We start from the raw sequence: 24,681 nt of genomic DNA, 5'->3' as shown, positions 1-24,681 counted from the left end.
TGTATGGCAGAAAATGTAGAACCCCGTTGTGTTGGGATGACGTGGGTGAAAGGAAGATGATTAGGCCCGAAATTGTTCAGCAGACTGAGGAGAAAATCAGGATGATCAGAGATCGACTTAAGACTGCATCAGACCGTCAGAAGTCCTATGTTGATCTAAAGAGAAGGGATATTGAATATGCAGTGCGTGACAAAGTATTCCTCAAGGTTTCCCCTTGGAAGAGAATTATGAGATTCGGCAGAAAGGGGAAACTGATATCTCATTTCATTGGGCCTTATGAGGTCTTGGAAAGAGTGGGTCCTTTGGCATATCGTTTGGCACTACCTCCAGAGTTAGAAAAGATACATAATGTCTTCCATGTGTCCATGTTAAGGAGGTATAGATCAGACCCATCTCATGTACTATCGGCAGAGGAAATTGAAGTGAATCCAGACCTCACATATGAGGAAGAACCCATAGAGATTCTGGCTTATGAGGTGAAGCAGCTACAGAATAAGCAAATACCATTGGTGAAGGTGTTGTGGAACCATCATTTGGTCCAAGAAGCTACTTGGGAACGAGAGGAGGACATGAGGAGATAGCACCTACAGCTGTTCAGAGATTGATACCAAGTAAAATTTCGAGACGAAATTTATTTTAAGGGAGGGAGAATTGTAACACCCCTATTTGCATAACCTGGTATATTTCACTATTTCGGTGACCGGTGTCGGTCTTGATAATTAAGGGAATTAGAACCACACTTAAGACAACTAGATAAGCCACAAACACAAATAATTAGTAATTGTCAATTAGTTAAGTATAAATAAGAAAAATAGAACATAAGAAGTTAAACGAGCCGATAGTCACAGCGATGGGTGACCTTCTCGGGAAGGACTGGGAAGTCGATTTAACCTCAAATTTCGAATCGTAAAATGTGACGCTGCGATCCTTAGGACTATTGCAAACACAGTGGAAAAGAGAAAATCACAAAAAAGAATTGTTAAGCCAGTCAAATAATTAGGTCAGGGAGCCGAAAGAAATATTGAATTATTTACAAATCGGGTCAAACTGGCGAGGGGCAAATTGGTCAATTGACCCCGAGAGCTGACTCCTGACCTAACTGTCAAATAAAATCGGAGAAAAGATAATTTCAGAACCAGAAATTAAATTAAAGAACTAATAGAAAAAAATAAATAGAAAAAAAAGGAAAATGAAAAAGGTGAAAAGAGATGACATCATGCATGATGCCATAAATATTATAATTAAAAATTAAATTTATGGTAATTTATGGTCTTTCATAAGACTAAAGACATAAAAAAAAAAAAAGAAAAGAAGAAGAAAAAAAAAGAGAAGTCATCTTCTTCATTGCCGTCACTCACCTCTCTCTCCCTCACCCTCACTTTCCTTCATAAAGCTCATTTTGAGCTTGAAGAACTACTTGATCTAGCCATAAATCCCATAGTCCCCTTAATTAAACTTGGTCTTTTAGTCTTGAAAAGAAGCTTGAGGAAGAAAGAAAGAAGAAAAGAAGAAGGGAATTGAAATTTTGGAAATCCAAAGTAAGGTTAGTAAGCAAACTTAACACTTTTAGTTTGATTCTTACATTTTTAACTTATTGAACTTGGAAATAAACTTTAAATGAAAAGAAAATTTTTATTGAGGGACCATATGTGAATTCGGCCGGCTTGATAAGGTGTTGGATTTGATAGTGTTTAGTTAAACTAAACATGAATTAGAGCTTAAATAAGGTTGAATATGTGATTAGTGTAATGATTTGATTAAGGAATTGATCAATGGCATGAACTAGGGTTTTGGCATCTAGGGTTTTGGAGACAAAAAAAGTGGGAATGTGTTAAATGGTGTGTTGGACTTGGTTTGAGGTGAGAAATGGTCATTTGTGATCAATTGGAGCATGTTAGAAGTGTTGGAACCAAATGCAAATTCGGATTGCTTTGGGTCATGCTGCAGGCAGCAGGACCAGGGTCCCTTTGAGGGACCAAACTGAAAATTTATAAGTCCAATTGGTATGACACCATTGGGAATGAAAATAGACACAAAATGGAACATTTTTCATTTAGGAATCATGCCCAAAAAGTGACCAAATGAACAATGTTTGTTCATTTGGCCAAAACTTGGGCTAGGCAGGTCTAAATGACCTAAAATTTTACCAGTGGAAAGCTGAGATATAGACCTAAAACTTTCATGAAGAAAAAAACCCAAATTATGCCCTTAACCAAGTCATTTAGCCACCCAAAGTTGGTGACTTAAAACTGCCAGAACCAGAATTTGCCCAGAAAATCTAGGTTAAGTCCAATCCGGCAACCATGATTCAAATGGCTATAACTTGAGCTACAAAACTCCAATTGGAGTGATTCAAAAGGGAGAATAAAGTTAAGACAATAGGGAACATTTTCTATGAAGAAAATTTTGCCAAATTCTAACAGTAAGATGACCAATTGAACAGTTCAACTTAAGACACCAAAACTGAAAATTTGCAAATTTGCCTAAAAGACTTAGAATTTGAGTAAACAACCAAAACCAACAAAATTGGTGACCAAAATGTGGTATATGGGTGAAGTTGGAGTTTCTATACCTATTAATCCTTAGAAAGTCAACAAATTAACTTGAATAGTATCATGAATAGTAACTTCAACATGAAATTGCAAGAATGTAAGTTTAAACATATTGGAATTAGTTATTGGAATTGTTAGGAAGTAAAGATACTGAGACACTATAAATTTTGTGTTTCAGCTGAAAAAGACTCGGAAAGTCTGAGAGACTGAGTCAAGACCTAGAGGCGACTCACGTCAGTTTTGTGCACTATAAACCCTATTTCAGCATTTTATCCTTGAAAAATTGATTTAGTACGCATTATGAGTTTAAGAACTTTTGTGTTGCCACTTTGTGATGAAATTGTAACTTTGGAAATTGATTTGATTTTTGTATGCAATATTTGAATAAAATGTTTGAAATGGATTTCTGATTCACACTTAACATGACAGTGCCTTATTATTCCTCCTCCATTTATGGGGTTGAGATCGATTATTTACCTCCCTCTCTGGTTTACCAGTTGAGGTTGTAGATCGAATGAGTACTCATTAGCTAGCTAGCCACCTCCCTCATTGATTTCGATTAGTGGGGTTGTAGATTGCTTTGTCGTGGTGTACAACACGGCATTGATCAGAAATTTTGTGTCATGGCTTAAGTTGTGTATGAATTGGCAACACTGTGTTTATTAAATTATTTGACCAAAATTATGCTATAATGAGTTTTGAAAATTGTGAAATGTGATTATGAAATATTCAATTGTGAATTTGTCAATGAATGTTTTATGTACTGCATTTCAATTTTTATTGTGCACCACTGAGTATTTTTATACTTAGCGATAGCTTATTTTGCTATCGCAGATAAGGGCAAGGAAAAAGCAGCAGAGTGAGCTGCTGGATTGTCAAGAACTTCTTTGATCACTGTTGTACGGGTATTCATTTATACCCTTGTAATTATTTGATGTAAACATTGTAATGTTTTATGTATCAATGTAAAGTTGAGCAGTTGTATAATAAACTGTAATAATAATATTATTTTTGTATTTTATATCTGTAAATTAAACTTGTGAATGTAAATTAGCTTTATTGAATGAAATGATGAAATATTTTGAGATGAAAAACTTGGATTAAATTGTGGAATTATTTTGAAGTGGTTTAATTTGAAAATTTTGAGTTGATTTGGGTTGGGAGTTGTGAAAAAATTTATTACAAGTGTTTGTCTCAGGTATTTAAAGAACTGTTTTCTCAAAATATAAACGGCACTCTGCCTAAATTTTTATAAAATTTACGGAAAAATAAAATGGGCAAAAGTTTTAACTAGTTTTGAAACTTTAATTAAATGATTTTAATTCCTACCAAAATGCTCACCACTTTCAAAAAGCAAGAAAATGGTTTTAAAATCCCTTGTAGGGTACTTAATGAATTATCGGTAGGTGAAGTTCGGTAGTTCATTAGGTATTCTAAGGGATCATATTGTGCCTTACAGAGGGGTAAGGTGTGACAATCATATCTCATTGCCAATTAGTGATGAGCCTAGTGAGTCATACACATACACAAGTAATCACCAAGTTAAATGTGATTTAATTAATTAGTTAAATAGTTTAATTGATTAATTAAATAGGTTTGGTTTGCAATTAGATTGCAATGTCCCTAACATGGCTTGAAATAAAATCTAGGTTATTGGATGTATAGTGATTAAATATGAATTTAATCATGAGAAATTAATTAATAGAGATTAATTAATTAATTTATATTTGATATAAATTGATTAGAAGAGGAGAAATAATTATTTTGGGTTGAAAACTCAAAATTAAGACACAAGGGTAATTTGGTCATTTCATAGGGTGACACATGGCACCATGAGATGGTGACATGTGGCACTACACATAAGCTTGCCATTTATCTTTTAATCATGTAAGATGATCAAAGTCAAGATTAAATCTAAGTTTGACACTTGGCACAATGTGATTGGGTCAATTAAACTAAGAGCCAATTAGAAGATGACATGTGGCAAGGGTTTTAAGTGATGACCTAGCTATATAAGGGAAAGGATGAAAGAACAAAAATGCAATCTAATTTTCTCAACACTTGTCTTCTTCTTCATCTCTTCTTCTTCATCTCTCATCAATTTAAAGAGAATTGCCAACATTCTCTTGAATTAAAATTACGAGAAATCGTTTCTAGTGTCATATATACATCTATAACATCTCTAAAGGCAAAACCTTAATTTCTAATTGATTGGAAAGGCTTGAGAAGCTGTTCAAGGGGCTTCCATCAGTGATCTTGGTTTGGACAAGCTAGAGGAACAACATTTGGTGTCCTAGGTGCTTCACAAAGGTACCAAACACAACTATAGTGCATCAAAAGGTTAGTGCACATCTTCTTGATTTAATCTAAGGTTCTAATGAATTAATTTGTTAATTCTAAAAATCTTAAATGGGAAACATAGATCCAAATACATATTAAAAGAGTTTTAATATGCAATTGAACATTGAAATCAATAGGTAAAAATTGAATCTTGCATTATGCATGAGACCCTAGAAGAAAATTTTAAATTCAATTTTCTAATCTAATAATTTTTCATTCTTCCGCTCCTTCACATACTACGTACCATACTTAATAGGGTACGATTTCTCCTTTCTGATACACCATTTAGTTGTGGTGTTCCTGGAGGAGTCAGTTGGGAGACAATGCCATGCTCTTTTAAGTATTCATCAAATTCAGTACTTAAGTATTCACCTCCACGATCTGATTGAAGAGTTTTAATACTTTTTCCTGCTTGATTTTCTACTTCACATTTAAATTCTTTGAACTTTTCAAAGGATTCACGTTTATATTTCATCAAATACAAATACCCAAACCTTGATTTATCATTAGTAAATGTAACACCCCCATTTGCATAGCCTGGTATATTTCACTATTCCGGTGACCAGTGTTGGTCCGGACAATTAAGGAGATTAGAACCATACTTAAGACAACTAGAGAAGCCATAAACAAAAATAATTAGTAATGTCCAATTAGTTAAGTATAAACAAGAAAAACAAAACAGAAGAAGTTAAACGAGCCGAGAGTCACACCGTTGGGTGACCTCCTCGGGAACGACTGCGAAGTCATTTTAAACTCAAATTTCGAACTGTAAAAAGTGACGCTGCGGTCCTTAGGACCCTTATGAACACAGTGGAAAAGAGAAAATCATGAAAAGAATCATTAAGCTACCAAATAATTAGGTCAGGGAGCCGGAAGAAATATGGAGTTATTTGCAAACCGGGATGAACCGGCGAGGGGCAATTGGGTCAATTGACCCCGAGAGCTGACTCCTGACCTAACTGTTAAATAAAATTGAAGAAAAGAAAATTTCGAAATCGAGAATTAAATTAAAGAACTAATAGAAAAATGGAAAAAAAAAGAGGAAAATCAAAAAAGTAAAAAGGTGATGACATCATGCATGACCTCATGCATGATGCCATAACTAAATTAATTAAATATTTATTAAATTAGATTTTGTGGTCTTCCATAAGCATAAAAACAAAAGAAAAGAAAAGAAAAAAAAAAGCCTCATTTTCCTCCCATTTACGTTTCTCTCTCCCTCACCATTGTAAACCTCCATTAAAGCTTGCTTCAAGCTTTGAAACCACCATTAAACCCCAAATCCTCCCATACTTGCTTCACAAAAACTTGATTTAATCACTTGAGAGGAAGATTGGTCATCAAAGAATTAAATAAAATTGAGAGGAAGTGAAAGTTCAAAGACACCTAACAAGGTAAGTAATGCAAACTTCAAGTTTTTAGTTTAATTAGTGTATGTATAGTATCAAAAGCATAGAAATAAACTTAAAATAAAAAAAAATATGTGTGAGGGACTAAATTGAAATTCGTCCAGCCTTTGTAAGGGTAAGAATTTCATGAATTTGATTGAATAAAATATGTTAGAAAGCTTGAATGAGTTGAGGAATTGTGTTTGTATGGTTGGAATTAGTAAAATGTAACAAATTAAGTGAGTTAGGGTTTTGGAATTTAGGGTTTATGAACCAAAAATTTGGAGAAATGAGTAAATGATGTGTTTGACTTATTGTGAAGTGAAAAATGGTCAATAATGACCAAAGGAGATGTGTGGGAATTGTTAGAATGGAAGTCAAATTCGTAGGGTAAATGGTCATGCTGCTGGCAGCATGACCAAGTTAACTTTGAAGGACCAAAACTAAAATTTTACAAGTCCAATTGATATGCCACCAATTGGGGATGAAAATAGACATAAAATGACACAATTTTCATTGAGGAACCATGCCCAAAAACTGACCAAAACCTAGTGAACCAATTGACCAAAGTTGGTTAAGAGCAGTCTGCCACTGCACAAACTGACCAAATAAATAGTAACTGTTCATTTGGTCATAACTCGAGCTAAGTAGGTCAAATTGACCTGAAATTTTAACCGTAATTAGATAAGATATAGATCTAAAACTTTCATGAAGAACACCAACCCAAATTATGCCATTAACCCATTCAAAATCATTGAGCAAAGTTAAACTACTGTACCTGCAAATTGCAGAATTTCCATTTGAGCAGTAATGTTTGAATGGCTATAACTCTCTCTACAAAACTCGGATTTAGGCGATTCTTGAATCGATGGAAACCTAAGACATAGTAGAACATTTTGTATGAAGGAAATTAGACCAAATTATGGACTTAACTTGACCAAATTACTGAATGAAGTTGGATCAAAATCTGCCAGAACCCAAAATCTCAGCATGAACAGTGCACGTGAACAGTAATTGTATTTTGGCCATAACTTGAGCTACAAAACTCCGATTGAGGTAATCCAAAAATGAGAATATACTTAAGACGATAAGGAACATTTTCTATGAAGGAAGTTTTGTCAAATTCCAACAGTAGATCGACCAATGGAATAGTGCAACTAAGAGCACCAAAACTAAAATTTGACAATTTGGCCAAAATGACTTAAGCTTTGACAAAATGACCAAAACCAACAAGTTTAGTGACCAAAATGTGGTATGTGGTGTTAGTAGAATGCCCTAGAGCATATCATTTAGTATGTATCTTGTATATATTTTATTAATAAAAGGCATTTTCACTTTTCCGTTTACATAATATATTTATGTGTAATAGAAAAGGTCCATTGATATTTTGTTAGAAATATTATTCTTAAGTTGTTAAGAATATGAGTGACAATATTTCTAGCACAAAGTATCATAAATAGGTTCACAATCGAGGATACTTCATAATAAGGACATGACTTATCCAGAAAGATTGTATTCATGTTTGTTCCCAAGTTATTTATATGAGATATAAATAAGATGGAATGGTGAGTCTCATGCCATATAACAAACATGATAGGCACTTATAAATGATAAGTAGGCCGAACCAGTGACACTTATGACAAGCACATGGAGTTTACTCTTGTCAATGTTTTGTCATAAATCATATTAGTGCATATAATCTTTAGACCTGAGATAGCACGGTTATCTTGTATATAGGTAGTTTGAGTTTGATACTGCTTTCATACTTGTACTATGTATGGGTATATGGGCATGTGTTGGCTCTTACTAGTTATATATGGAGATAGGTGTTGATCAAGATGGAATCTGTTCCTCTAAGTAAATAGAGATAAAATCCTATGTTCATTTAATTGTTCTTGATGTTTCAAGTTCCTGGCCAGGACAGATAGATTTATTCAGAAAAGAGTTTCTGATGAGAAAATCTTTTTAATCAAGAACTGGAATTAAAAGAGAACATAATATTCATAGCAAATGGAGTTTGACATAAACCATGACTCCAGCTTGAGTTGGGATTTTGTAACAGAGAGATTCTAGTGCATGGTAACATATGATTATAGGTTCATTTAAGGTAAACCTTATTACTAATTGGGTGGCCATGGCATGCTATGCTAGGTGTTAACCATGGTCTATGAGGTTCATAAAATGATTTAGAGAAATCATTTATGGTAAGAAAGAGTTCTGATGATATTAAGAGTTGATATCATGTCTCATTGCCAATTAGTGATGAGCCTAGTAAGTCACACACATACACAAGTTATCACCTATTTAAATATGATTTAATTAATTAATTAAAGAGTTTAATTGATTAATTAAATAGATTTGGTTTGCAATAAAATTGCAAAGTCCCTAGCATGACTTGAAACCAAATCTAGATTATTGGATGTGTAGTATAAATTAAATTTATATTTAAAGTGTTTAAATATGAATTTAATTAATGAGAAATTAATTAATAGAGATTAATTAATTAATTTATATTTGATATAAATTAATTAGAAGAAGAAAATAATTATTTTGGGTTAAGAACTCAAAATTAAGACACAGGGGCATTTTGGTCATTTCACAGTGTGACACGTGGCACCATGAGATGGTGACACATGGGATTACACATAAGCTTGCCAAATGTTTTTTAATCATGTAAGATGATTAAAATCAAGATTAAATGTAGGTTTGACACTTGGCACAATGTGATTGGGTCACTTAAACCTAGAGCTAATCAAAGGGTGACATGTGGCAAGGGTTTAATGTGTTAACCTAGCTATTTAAGTGTGGTTATGAAAAGAAAACATAACCAGCAGCCTCTCCTCTCAATTGTCACGCCACTTTGAGCCTCTCCAACTATTTCTCTTCATCTCTCATCAATTCAAAGAGATTAGCCATCAATCTCTTGAATTAAGAACACTAGAAATTGTTTCTAGTGTCCTGTTTACATCTCTAATCTCTTAAAAGGAATAACTTGAATTTCTAATTAATAGAAAAGGCTTTAGAAGCTGTTCAAGGGCTGCCATAGGTGTTCTTGGTGTGGACAAGCTAGAGGGACAACATCTGAAGACAAATCTCAAAGGCGCAGACACGCTGCAGCACATCAAGAGGTTAGTGTAATCGTTCTTGATTTAATCTAGGGTTCTAAAATTAATGTGATTAATTTTAAAATTTTAAATGGCAAATACAGATCCAAAAACATATTAAAAGAGTTTTAATATGTTGTTTATCATTGAAATCAAATAGATAAAAATAAATCTTGCATGGTGCATGTGACCCTAGGTGAAAATTTTTGAATTCAATGGTATAATCTTGTGTTTTTCGCGCTTCCGTTCCTTCAATTGGTATCAGAGCCACTATATTTGCCATTTAGATTGTTGATTATATAATTTAATTGTGTGTTTGATCATGAGATCAAGAGATTCATTGCTGGTTGGATCATGAGATGTGGCGTTACACATGGTGAAGCCACCATTGGTGGCGGCAACGATGGTTCCATGGGTGGTTCAAGGTTTGGCTTTTAATTCTGCAATTGTTGTATGATCTAAGGCCTATTCTTTGACTAATTAAAGTGTTTAATTAGTTGTTTTAATCACACAATTAAATTATAATTCAAATCAGAATTTTAAAAAATGTTTGAATGTGATTCAAATCTGAATTTTAAAGGTTGTTTGAATGTGATTCAAATCTGAATTTTTAAAGTTGTTTGAATCATATTTAAATCTGATTTTTTAAAATTGATTCAATAAAATTCAGATCTGATTTTTAAAAAAATATTTGAATATGATTCAAATCTGATTTTTTAAAAAATGTTTGAATGTGATTCAAATCTGAATTTTTGAAGTTGTTTGAATGTGATTCAAATCTGAATTTTTAAATTTGTTTGAATGAGATTCAAATCTGAATTTTTAAATTTATTTGAATCATATTCAAATCTGGATTTTTAAGTTGAATATGAGATATTCAATTTAATTTAAGTATGTATGTTTTATTTAATTGTTAAATAGTGATATGCATGATGGATGATCATGGACTATAAAAGACCAATGTGATTGGATTTATTTCTTTTATGTTTCTTTGGGATTGTAAATTAATTAATTTATTTTAATTTATTTTGGGCATGTATTATTAAGTTTGTAATAATATTTTGGGTTGTAATTTCATTTATTTAAGTTCTTGTAAATTCGCCTTGGTATGCCAAGGATTACTATGTAATATTGGATTGCAAGAAGTTCAAGGAGGTCAAGAGCATTGGTGGGACCAAAGGGGAGGAATTCAATATCAAGTGTTGATTATGTACTCCTTCAGCAACTCTTGTAAAATCAATGAATGAAATGCACCTAGGAATGCCCTGATTCAATTCTTGGTGGCTTAGAATTGAATCCCTTAGAAAGTCCATGATCATACCATATTTACTGCTTATCCATGAATGCATGAGATGTATGGGAATGTATGCAATTATATGATATATGCATGCTAAATGGATAATGTGCAAAGTGAGACCTTAATAGTAATTAGGTTGGCTATAAAATCTTCCAAACAAATGATTAAGTTGGAAATGCTATAATTAAAGTAATTATAACATAAGCCCTCCATTGGGGCAATTATTTTAAGAAATTTTAAATAGTTGCATGAGATGCAATTAATTTAAGAGATTTTCTTAAGAATAATTGTTAAGCATGAGATGTTGTAAATATGTAAATGGTTTGGTGGCCAATATTGGATGTACTGAGGACATTAAAATTATTTGCATAATTATCGCTCAATGGGATCAACTTAACTAATGCAAGATAAGTCAATATTGGATGTACCTGAGATTTTGAGCATTAGGGGCTAGTAAAAGGATTGAACCTCACATGAGATGTGATGGGCAAGGAGTTGCTCACTTATAGTTTATTGTAATTCCAATAATGGATGTACCTGAGGATGATCAATAGAATTATAAGAATTCAATCACCCACTAGAAATCCATCCAACTAGGATTTCCGCTTCTACTTTGGAAGTGTAGGATTCGCTAAGTTAGTGGGAGGACCAATTTGATTAAAAGACCATAATCATTTTGGTTAATTACATGATACATTTACTAATTAATCTGGTTATTTTCTCAGCTAATTTTCTCGATAAAAATGAGCACAAAACAACCACCACCATCCAATATCCTTGCAAGCATACTTGATCACAACAGTTGACAGACCTAATCATGCTGATTGGCTAAGAAATTTGAAACTTGTCCTGAACCTTGAACATATAGGATATGTTCTAGATTCAAATGTTCCTGGTCCCTTACCTCCAAAGGCCACACAAGAGGAACATGAAACTTTGGACAAGTGGAAGGAGCATGTTATGAGAGCTAAGTGTTACATGCTTGCTTCCATGAGTAATGAGTTACAGAAGCAACATGAGAACATGCAGAGTGCGAGTGAGATCCTCCTTCACCTACAAGAGTTGTATGGTGAGCACAAAGAGAATGCTAGGTATGAGATATCTAGACAGCTATTCCGTATGAGGATGTCTAAGGGACAGAATGTTGGGGATCATGTCCACAAGATGATTCGGCTGTTTGAGCAGTTGGAACATCTTGACTTCAACATGGATTTCCAATTACAAACGGATTTGATCCTTCAGTCCCTTCCTGAGTCTTTTGGGAATTTTGTGACAAATTTCCATATGACTAAACAAGAATGCACCTTAGCTGGTTTACTCAACATGCTGGTTATTGCACAAAAGAATATGCCAGGCAATAAAGGAAAAGAGGTAGCTTTGGTTGCATCTTCTTCTGCTGGAAAGTCCAACAAGAAGAAGGGCAATATGAAAAAGAAACTTCAGATTCCTGGTCCTTCCAAGAAAATAGCTAAACAGAAAGGGAAGACCAAAGCTGACAAAGGCAAAGGAAAGTGTTTCCACTGCCAACAGGAAAGTGTTTCCATTGCTAACAGGAAAGTGTTTCCATTGCCAGTAAGAAAGTGTTTCCATTGGCCAGAGTATAGTAATCTAAATGAATGCAATGCCATGGTGAAAACCAACTCAAGTTCAAAATATATTTGGCACTTAAGGTTATGTCATGTTGCAGAAGATAGGATTGCAAAATTGGAGAAAATGGGGATTCTATCCTCATTGGGCCTCGAGCCTACTCCAACTTGTGAATCTTGCCTTCAAGGCAAATGACTAGATCACCCTTTGTTGGACAAGGGCTAAGAGTCGAAAATATTTTGGAACTAATACATAGTGATGTATGTGGTCCGCTTAAAGAAATGGCTAGAGGGGCTTTCATTATTTTATTACCTTTATCGATGATAAATCAAGGTTTGGGTATTTGTATTTGATGAAATACAAACATGAATCCTTTGAAAAGTTCAAAGAATTTAAGTTCAAGTAGAAAATCAAACAGAAAAAATATTAAAGCTCTTCGATCGATCGTGGAGGTGAATATTTGAGTACGAATTTGATGAATACTTGAGAGAGCATGGCATTGTTTCTCACCGACTCCTCCAGAACGCCACACCGAATGGTGTATCTGAAGGAGAAATCGTACTTATTGGATATGGTACGTAGTATGATGAGCTATACCGATATGCCAATCTCCTTTGGGGATTTGCATTAGAATCACTTTATATATTCTCGAATAGGATTCCATCAAAATCAGTTTCTTCCACACCTTATGAGATATGGCATGGAAGAAAACCAAGTCTTAAGCATGTTAAGATTTGGGGTTGTCCAGCTTATATCAAAAAGCTGAACACTGATAAATTAGAGACCAGATCAGAAAAAGGTCGATTTGTTGGATATCCAAAAGATAGTTTTGGATATTATTTTTATTTGCCTACTTCACAAAAGGTTGTGATAAGTAGAGATGCCACATTTCTTGAACAACAGTTTGTTCAAGAAGGAGGCAAAGGAAGGCAAATAGAGTTAGAATTGGAGAATTTCGACCAACCAATGCATCGATGGATATAGATCCATCTAGTCAACCTATACCCATTGATGAAACATCTACAGCTGTTCCTCGTAGAACAACTAGGGTATCTCACCTACCAGTGAGATATGGTTTTCTTCATGAAGAAGAATAAGAGTTGTCTACTCATGAAGAAGTAGATCATGGAGATGATCCACTTACCTATGAAGAAGCTATATCAGATATAGACTCTTCAAAATGGATTGATGCTATGAAATCCGAGATTGATTCCATGTATAAGAATCAAGTTTGGGATCTTGTTGACCCACCTAAAGGTATTGTACCTATAGGGAACAAATGGGTTTTCAAGAAGAAAATTGGTTCTGATGGAAAGGTAGAGACCTATAAGGCAAGGCTAGTAGCGAAAGGGTTTCGCCAAAGGCAAGGAATAGACTATGAGGAGACTTTCTCTTGCTGCCATGCATAAATCAATTAGGATTTTATTAGCAATAGCTGCATACTATGATTATGAGATTTGGCAGATGGATGTCAAAACAACTTTTCTCAATGGATACATTGAAGAAAACATTTTCATGGAACAACCTAGGGGATTTGAATCTCAAGATGGTTCCAAGGTATGCAAGCTAAAGCGATCCATTTATGGGTTGAAACAAGCTTCGAGGAGTTGGAACATCCGTTTTGATGAAGCCATTAAATCTTTTGGTTTTATCAAAAATGAGGATGAGCCATGTGTATATAAGAAGGTTAGTGACAAAGCTATCACTTTCCTTGTCTTATATGTGGATGACATACCGTTGATGGGTAATGATACGTGTATGTTGACGACTATAAAGGTATGGTTGTCAAATACATTCTCCATGAAAGACTTAGGGAGGCAACATATATTCTTGGGAGTCGCATCTATAGAGATAGAGCGAAAAGAATAATTGGTTTATCCCAAAGTCTATACTTGGAAAAGGTATTAAAGAGGTTTAACATGCTTGATTCCAAGAGAGGATTGTTACCAGTGAGACATGGTATCCACCTTTCTAAAGAGATGTCTCCAAAGACACTCGAAGAAAGAGATAAGATGGCCAGGATTCCATATGCTTCGCTATTGGAAGTTTAATGTATGCAATGTTGTGTACTAGGCCTGATATCACATATGCCGTTAGTTTGACTAGCGTGTATCAATCCAATCCAGTTTGGAACATCGATAGTCACAAGAATATCCTTAAGTACTTGAGAAGAACTAAGGATTTATTCTTGATTTATGGAGGTGGAGACTTGCAATTGGATGGTTATACCGATTCTCGATTTCCAATCGATATCGATGATAGAAAGTCTACCTCTGGATATGTGTTCATTTGTAATGGAGGTGCGATCGATTGGAAGAGTTCCAAACAGAGCACGATCGCAGATTCCACTACTGAGGCTGAGTATATTGCTGCATCAGATGCTGCAAAGGAAGCTGTTTGGATAAAGAAGTTCGTGACAGAACTTACAGTAATTCCTTCCATTGAGTCAGCAGTTCCATTACACTGTGACAACAATGGAGCAGTCATACAGGCTAAGGAACCAAGGTCTCACCAGAAATCCAAACACATAGAAAGGCGTTACCACATTATCAGAGAAATAGTTGGGCGAGGCGATGTAGCCATGCAGAAAATAGCATCAGCTGAAAATCCAGCTGATCCATTCACTAAGCCTATGTCACAGACTCAGTTAGACCGACATCTTGAGAAGATAGGTCTAAGATATTGTAATGAATGGCTCTAGTGCTAGTGGGAGATTGTTAGTAGTATGCCCTAGAGCATATCATTTAGTATGTATCTTGTATATATTTTATTAATAAAAGGCATTTTCACTTTTCCGTTTACGTAATATATTTATGTGTAATAGAAAAGGTCCATTGATATTTTGTTAGAAATATTATTCTTAAGTTGTTAAGAATATGAGTGACAATATTTCTAGCACAAAGTATCATAAATAGGTTCACAATCGAGGATACTTCATAATAAGGACATGACTTATCCAGAAAGATTGTATTCATGTTTGTTCCCAAGTTATTTATATGAGATATAAATAAGATGGAATGGTGAGTCTCATGCCATATAACAAACATGATAGGCACTTATAAATGATAAGTAGGCCGAACCAGTGACACTTATGACAAGCACATGGAATGGAGTTTACTCTTGTCAATGTTTTGTCATAAATCATATTAGTGCATATAATCTTTAGACCTGAGATAGCACGGTTATCTTGTATATAGGTAGTTTGAGTTTGATACTGCTTTCATACTTGTACTATGTATGGGTATATGGGCATGTGTTGGCTCTTACTAGTTATATATGGAGATAGGTGTTGATCAAGATGGAATCTGTTCCTCTAAGTAAATAGAGATAAAATCCTATGTTCATTTAATTGTTCTTGATGTTTCAAGTTCTGCCAGACAGATAGATTTATTCGTAAAAGAGTTTCGATGAGAAAATCTTTTAATCAAGAACTAGAATTAAAAGAGCACATAATAATCATAGCAAATGGAGTTTGACATAAACCATGACTCAAGATTGAGTTGGGATTTTGTAACAGAGAGATTCTAGTGCATGGTAACATATGATTATAGGTTCATTTAAGGTAAACCTTATTACTAATTGGGTGGCCATGGCATGCTATGCTAGGTGTTAACCATGGTCTATGAGGTTCATAAAATGATTTAGAGAAATCATTTATGGTAAGAAAGAGTTCTAATGATATTAAGAGTTGATATCATGTCTCATTGCCAATTAGTGATGAGCCTAGTAAGTCACACACATACACAAGTTATCACCTATTTAAATATGATTTAATTAATTAATTAAAGAGTTTAATTGATTAATTAAATAGATTTGGTTTGCAATAAAATTGCAAAGTCCCTAGCATGACTTGAAACCAAATCTAGATTATTGGATGTGTAGTATAAATTAAATTTATATTTAAAGTGTTTAAATATGAATTTAATTGATGAGAAATTAATTAATAGAGATTAATTAATTAATTTATATTTGATATAAATTAATTAGAAGAAGAAAATAATTATTTTGGGTTAAGAACTCAAAATTAAGACACAGTGGCATTTTGTTCATTTAACATTTTGAAACTTGGCACCATGAGATGGTGACACATGGGATTACACATAAGCTTGCCAAATGTTTTTTAATCATGTAAGATGATTAAAATCAAGATTAAATGTAGGTTTGACACTTGGCACAATGTGATTGGGTCACTTAAACCTAGAGCTAATCAAAGGGTGACATGTGGCAAGGGTTTAATGTGTTAACCTAGCTATTTAAGTGTGGTTATGAAAAGAAAACATAACCAGCAGCCTCTCCTCTCAATTGTCACGCCACTTTGAGCCTCTCCAACTATTTCTCTTCATCTCTCATCAATTCAAAGAGATTAGCCATCAATCTCTTGAATTAAGAACACTAGAAATTGTTTCTAGTGTCCTGTTTACATCTCTAATCTCTTAAAAGGCAGAACTTGAATTTCTAATTAATAGAAAAGGTTTTAGAAGCTGTTCAAGGGCTGCCATAGGTGTTCTTGGTGTGGACAAGCTAGAGGGACAACATCTGGTGTCCTGAAGACAAATCTCAAAGGCGCAGACACGCAAAGACATCAAGAGGTTAGTGTAATCGTTCTTGATTTAATCTAGGGTTCTAAAATTAATGTGATTAATTTTAAAATTTTAAATGGCAAATACAGATCCAAAAACATATTAAAAGAGTTTTAATATGTTGTTTATCATTGAAATCAAATAGATAAAAATAAATCTTGCATGGTGCATGTGACCCTAGGTGAAAATTTTTGAATTCAATGGTATAATCTTGTGTTTTTCGCGCTTCCGTTCCTTCATGTGGGTGAAGTTGGAATTCCCATACCTATTAAGCCTTAGAAAGTCAACAAATTGACTTGAATAGTATAGTGAATAGTAACTCCGAAATGAAAATTTCCAAGAATGTTAGTTTAAGCATATTTGGGCTATAATTAAGTATTTATGAATTAATTATTGGATTTATGCTAAGTTATGGTACTGAAACACTGTGAAATTGTGTGTTTCAGTGGAAAAGAATATCGGGACAGAACCCGAGGAGTCGAGTCAAGGCCGATAGGCGACTCGCATCAGGTTTGTGCACAAAAATTTATAAATTATAGTTTTCACAATGAAAATTTATTGTGAATATGTTTATTTTATTATGAATTTTGAGAATGTTGTGCTACCTATTTTACAATGGAGATTTGAAATGAAGCTTGTTTAATTTTCTACATTGTGAAATTATTTGTGTTAATTATTGGTTTTAAGTACTACGGTGTTGCCATTTGTGAATGAAAATTTGACTTTAGAAATTGATTGTTTTTTGCATAAAATATTTGAATAACTTGATATAAATTGTTTTAATTCATGCTTGGCATGGCAATATTAATATGTTTCTCATCCACTTGTGGGGTGAGTTTGATATTTGATCGCTTCTCCCTCTCCGCTTCCCACCGAGGCAAGTTTGGATGAGTACTCATTAGCTAGCTAGCCACCTCCCTCATTGATTTTGATTAGTGAGGGTGTTTGCCTTGTCGTGATGTACACACGGCATGTTCGGAAATTTTGTGTCATAGCCTAAGTTGTGTTGTTGATTGGCAAAACTGTGTTTATTAAATTGTTTGATTAAATTTTATGTTGTATGAAGCTTTGAAAATTATGATTTGTTATAAATGTGATTTGAAAAATTATGAAATGCGATTATGAGATTTTTAAATTATAATTTGTCCATAAATGTTTTATATTATGCATTTTATACTTTATTGTGCACCACTGAGTATCTTTATACTCAGCGATAGCTTTAACTTGCCGTCGCAGATAGAGAAAAGGACATAGCAGTAGAGCGTGTGACACCCCTTACCCGTGTACAGTATACCCGAGTAAGTAATGCCACACGGTGTACCGGCACACTCTAATATACCTTAATTAATTTGTATCATGCTTTTGAATATAATTTATGAAATATAATTTATTTAAGCCATTTATCGAAATTATTATTTATTTGAGGTTCTGAAAATTTTAAAGAAAATCCGGCAGAGTACCGGCTAAAAATGGAGAAAATAGTTCTTCGGAACCTGTTAAAAACACTTCCAAATAATTCCCAAACAATCCCAACTTCAATTCTTCAACAGAATCTCAATATCAAAATCTCACATTGTTCAGTTTCAGTTCTCAATCATCATTTCTCAGGGTTCTCATATATGAACAATAATTAAATACTCAAATTACTTCCATACATAACCATAAATCTTTATTATTTACGTGAACCTCAAAATACATTACATAAATCCCAAATACATATGAGAAAATAAAAATTTAATTACAAAATGACAAAATGACATCTAGTGTCCTACCAATGCACTGCAGAAGTTGAGGTGACATGCATAATCGTGCGTAATCGCAGGATGGACTCACCCAATCATGGCTCATCGGTCTCACGATCAGTATCTCCAGTACCTACGCATGGAAAAAGCAACGCGCTAAGCAATAATGCTTAGTGGTGCAATAATAAAATAAAAGAAATAGCAAGAAAATAAATATGTAACAAATGTATATGTTTTATTTGTTTGGTATTTGTATATCATTTACTTTGTCCACTTTTATTCATTTGGTTGCCCAAGTAACCTACACTAGACGACTGGACTGGATAAACAGGTAAACTGGCACTGGGTATCAAGTACCTCGGGCCGTCACACCATCGGTCACATATGCATCTCCCAGGCAAATGTAACACCTAACAAGTCAGAATAATATCGCATACAAGGCCAAATCACAATGCAAGGTCAAAATGGCTAAAAGCCATAAAATCACGTAATGGCATATTGCCATGTGCGATCGCTAATCAACCCTATTGGCATGCCAAACTATCTAAACCAATCTTGTTAGGTATACTGGGGCATTTGAAACTTTTAAATTCTTCAATTTGTGAATTTCAAGTTTTTGGTGTCACTATTCACCTCATTGGTCAACAAAAATGTTGACTTTTGGATAGAAAATATGTACATTGACTTTGGCACTCCCAATATACCACATTTGGCATTCAAAACTTGTTGGCATTAAGCATTTATACCATTTCAAAGTTTAAACTAAGGGAAGCAGAATTTTCAGTTTTTGTAACTCAACTTTACTGTTCCATTGGACACTGTTGCAGTGGGAATTTGAAGAAATGGTAAACATGAAAGTTGTTCCTTATTTTGTCTAGTTGAATTTCCTTTTTTGAATCACCCCATTTGGAGTTTTTTAGCTCCAGATATGGTCCAAAATGTAACACCCCTAAGTTCGGTAGTGCGTTCTACTGCTCCAGTGACCAGTGTTGTTCGGACAGCTAGGATGCCTAGAACTACACTTCGATATGCGTGAGGAGACATAAAATAATGAAATACAAGAAAAGAAAATACAAGAAAAACAAAGGAAAAATCATAGCAAAGAAATGTAACCGAGTTAAGTGAACCGGGAAACCTAGCGATGGTGATCAGACCGAAGTCACGGCGTGGACCGTTGATCGCCTCGGATCATGGGAACCCCGAAAACATTTTTAGGACTTAAATAGAACCTTATTGAAGAATAAATATCATTAGAAAGATCAAAGAAAAATTAAATAATTAGTACAAAGAAAAGTGAGAAATCGAAAATGACAAAACCCTGAATACTAAAAATCTGAATGCCACTGAACAGGGCATTATGGTCATTTGACATCCCAAGTGTCTTTTGACCTAAATGTCCATTAAAAATAAATAATATTACACTTAGAAAATGAAATAAAAAATTAATTTGGTGGTACCTAAAGTAAATAGCTAAAATCAAGGGTTTAATGTGGGATTAAATGAAAGTTTAGCTTAAAATATGATTAAAATTGTGAGTGGACCACTAATGCATAAAATAAACATATAATAAGGCAGCTGTAACTCCACTAAATCAGCTGAACTTCATCTTCCTCAAAGTGATCTCAACATTGCCGTGAATGAAGGTGAGAGGAAAAACCATGGCCATTTCTCATGCAAGCTCTCTTAACTCTCCATTTTCAACTCCAATCTCTTAAGTTCCTTCATGAAACTTTGTCTACTCATCACAAGGAAGAGTTTGATACTAAATTTGAGAAGTTTAAGCAAGGTTTAACAAACTCCAAGCATAAGGTAAGTTCATAATTTTGAAGATAGCTTTGTTAAGTTTTGTGTGCATGTTATGGGTGTTGGTTTTGTGAAGGAAATTTTGAAGTTTAAATAGTTATTGAGATAGCCATTTTTGGGCAGCCTTGGGGACACTTGAATAAATGTGTATATTCATGGGAGTGTTGGCAGAATTGTGGCATTAAGGAATGAAGGATATGTGTATGAAATTATTGTGTAAAGTGTATGTGAGAATTAGTGGTGTTTAGGTGTGTATGTAATGGTATTGAGATATTGTAAATGTGAATTATATTTGGTGTGTTGAGGGTAATGGTAATCTGCCCAAAATAATGTTAATGTAAAGTAGAAAGTGCTTTTGGTAATGTACCAAAACTGATTTGGTAGGGTATGGAAGTAAACTTTGCAAGGTAAATATGTGTTTTGAATGGGGTGTGAAAAGCATATTGAGGGCAGTACACATTTTAGCCTATAACCTTAAATGTGTAACCTCAATTGGTATGAGACCAATTTGAGGTGAAACTAGGCACAAAATGTGCCAACTTTCATTGAGAAACCATGCCAAAATTCTGCTTGCAAGTTGATGTGAAAAATGACCAATTCGGATTAGGTACACTTGAGACCTAAAAACTGACCATTTGGGCAGCAGTGAGTATTTAGGCCATAAATCACTCAAAACAGGTCCAATTGACCTGAAATTTTAACCATGAATAGTTAAGACCCATACCTACAAGTCTTATGAAGACACCAAAGCCCAGAAATGACCATAAGCAAGTCAAACAACTTGCACAAGTTCGGGTCCAAAAACTGGCCGAACCAAAGTTGACCAAATTGACCAAAAAAATGACCTAATTGATGCCATTTGACCAGCAATAGTATAATGACCATAACTTGGTCTACTTAACTCGGATTGACCTGAAATTTTGCCCCGCGTGCAATAAGACCTAGATCTACAAGTTTGTAGTTTCGACCGAGACTCGAAAACTGAGGGAACTAGATCGTCCGGTTAGGTCAAACCAGGTCCCTAATCCAAAGAATTTGCATTAAAGTGCACTAAGCAAGGAAATGACTTTGGTAAAACATACCAAACCTAAAACCCTATCGAATGTGACATATTAACGACACTAAAACCTAATTTACCTAAAACGCAACGAGGGTCGGTATATTAGGTGATTAAGTGAATAATTGAGTTCAGTGCATTATTTACCAAACACCATCGATAGAGACAATTTAATTTGGCATCAAACACTTCGGATTGTGTTTCTCGCCACCAAAGACTCGTGAAAAGGGAAGGAAACACCGAGTCCGGATCGTGGGGATACCATCGAGGTTTGTGCACAACAACTGCTTTCTTTTGAATTATTTTCAATGGAAATAAATATTGACTATTTGCATATCATTGTTTTAAATTGTGGAAATGTGTTTGGTGGACACTTATTGATTGAAAAACATTGTGAATGGTTTGAAAACTGTGAAAAATTGTTTGAATGGTATTTGATGGATACTTATTGATTGAAAAGCACTGTAAATGGTTTTTGTGGAAATTGAAGGGAATTACGAATTGTGTTGCCATTTTGTGAATGAAATTATAACTTTGGAAATTTATTGGATTCTTACGGATCATTTGAATAAAATGTTTGGAATTGTTTTGACTCACAATTGGCATGACACTGATAATATGTTCCTCCTCCATTAATGGGGTGAGTGTGATTATTCCTCCCTCTTTGACTTATTAGTCTTGGGTGAGTATGATTATGTTCCTCCCTCTTTGACTTCCCAGTCTGAGGTGAGTATGGATGAGTTCTCATTATATAGCTAGCTTCCTCCCTCATTGATTTCGATTATTGGGGTGAGCATGTCTTGTCGTGGTGTACAACACGGCATATATGGAAAAATTGTGTCATGGCCTAAATTGTGTTATAGATTGGCAACACTGTATTCTTCAGTTATTTGATCGAATTGTGTTATTATGTATTGTGAGATTGTGAAATTGATTTAAACTCTTATTGACATATACTGTCTATTGAATTCAACCATGATCTGACTTATTGAAAATTATTGTGATATTAACAAATGGAGTTTAAATTCTTGTTGACATTTATTGTCTTGAATTTAACTATGGTTTTAAGTATCCACTATTGATATGATTTATGAATTGTGATTTAAAATTTGTATTTGGTAAATGTTGTGCACCATCGAGACATTGTCTCAAATGATAGCTTTTATTGTCGCCGCAGTAGAGAGACAGACAGGCAAAGAAAGTTAGGTCGCTAGTATCGCCAATGAGAGATTTTTGGGTATAGTGAGTATACCACATGTGGCATTTTGTAATCAGAATGTATATTCACTGTATGTATATTTTGTTCTTGGTTTTGAGCATTGTAAATTTAAGTTGTACAATAAAGTTGTAAAATAATTATGAGTTATTTGGCTTGTAAAAATTGTGTTATATCTTTGTATCTTAGTCTTTGAAAATCACTGTGGATTTGACTTGAGAAATGTGTTGTGTTGATAAAAATGTTGGAGTTGAGATTTGAAAATATATTGAAGTGCTTTTTACAGGTTTTCTGAAGAACTGTTTTGTCCAAAATACAAATGGCACCTTGCCAAAATTTTTACAGATATTCCAAATAAATCAAATGAGTTAGTTGTTTCACTTCAGTTCACCAAAGTCTTTCACACCTGTAAATAGTGCTCACCACTGTAAAAGAAGTAAGAAAAGTTTTTAAAATCCCTTGTAGTGTATTTAATGGATTATCAGTAGACGGAGTTGGTAATTCATTAGGTATACTACGGGATCATGTTATGCCTTACAGAGGGGTAGGGTGTGACATGTTTTAGTGGTATCAGAGCAAAGTTTTTAAATTCTGTTTTCACCTGTCATTTGAATATTCTTTCTTCACAGTACAACTGCTCAATATCATTGTTTGATACATACAGTACATTACATTATAAATATGCACTAACGGGAGGAAATCTCCTTGTGTTATTGGTTTAGGAGATCTAAAATCCTCGCATTGACTATGGAAGAGGGTGATCGTTCAGTCGATCAATCTATTGAGGCTGAGGTGCAAGGGGATGCCCCATGCCTACATAATGTCAGTGGTTCAAGAGCACCACCTCGCAGCATCGCAGCTTCCTCGCTTCGCTCACAGACGCAATGTTCCAACAAATGGATGGTAATGTGCCTACTCAAGCCCCAATACAGACTCCAGTGGTACAACCACAGTCTTCTGCTAGACAATATGATAAATCGATGAAGTATGGGGCTATAGAGTTTAAGGGGACAGTAGATCCTCTAGAAGCTGAACAATGGTTAGAGAGGATGGATAGGGTATTCAAGAAACTGCATTGCACAGAGGAGCTCAGATTTGAGTACTCAGTATCTTTGCTACAGGGGGATGCTTATGACTGGTGGAAAACCATTCCCACACCGATAGAACTGCAGTGCTAACATGGAATGACTTCCTCGGGAATTCAGCAAAAATATGTCCCCGATGCTTATGTAGACCGTAGTCGCAAGAATTCCTAAGTCCAAACAAAGTGGGGCATCGGTGGTCGAGTATGAAAGGGAATTCTCCCGACTAAGCCATTATGCAGTAAGTCTACTTTCTACCATAAGGGAGATATTTAAGAGGTTTGAAACAGGATAGAAGCCTAGTATCAGATTACAAGTGGTCGGATTCAAACATAACAACTTCTCTAAACTTATTTCTCAAGCACTAGAATTAGAAAGAATTGAATCTGAAGCGGCCCTTGAGAAAAAGAAATCAGAGAAGACAGAAAAAGAGGGAAAGTCAGTAGAACAGAGTTCTAGTAGTCCTACTGGAAAGAGGAAAAACTTTGGGGGATACGACAGAGATAGTAAGAAGTCCGGTAGAGATAGATCTTTTGGACAGAAACCACCTCGATCCGATCAGCAAACTCAACAGAAACCCAGAAATGCGCTGTCAGATCGACTTTGTGAAATTTGTGGTAAACCACATAGTGGGGTATGTTATAGAGCCGTAGGAGCATGCTTTAACTGTGGAGAGACTGGTCATTTTGCTAGGGATTGTGTAAATCCAGGTCGTTCTGGATCATTTACTACACCAAAGGGATCAACCCAAGTTTCTACCCCAAATAGTTCACCATCGCTAGTAGAGGCAAAGGTAGAGGTAGGGTAGTACACCTAGAAGTCGATCATCGTGAATCAGCCAAAACAAGGTGATGCTTCAACTAGAGTATACGCTATATGACAGAAAAGAGACTGAGACTTTTGACATCATTGCTGGTACTTTCTCAATTAGCA

The sequence above is a fragment of the Hevea brasiliensis genome, chromosome 15, assembly GCF_030052815.1.
Source record: "Hevea brasiliensis isolate MT/VB/25A 57/8 chromosome 15, ASM3005281v1, whole genome shotgun sequence".
NCBI lineage: Eukaryota > Viridiplantae > Streptophyta > Magnoliopsida > Malpighiales > Euphorbiaceae > Hevea > Hevea brasiliensis.
Note: the sequence above shows the minus strand (reverse complement) of the source record.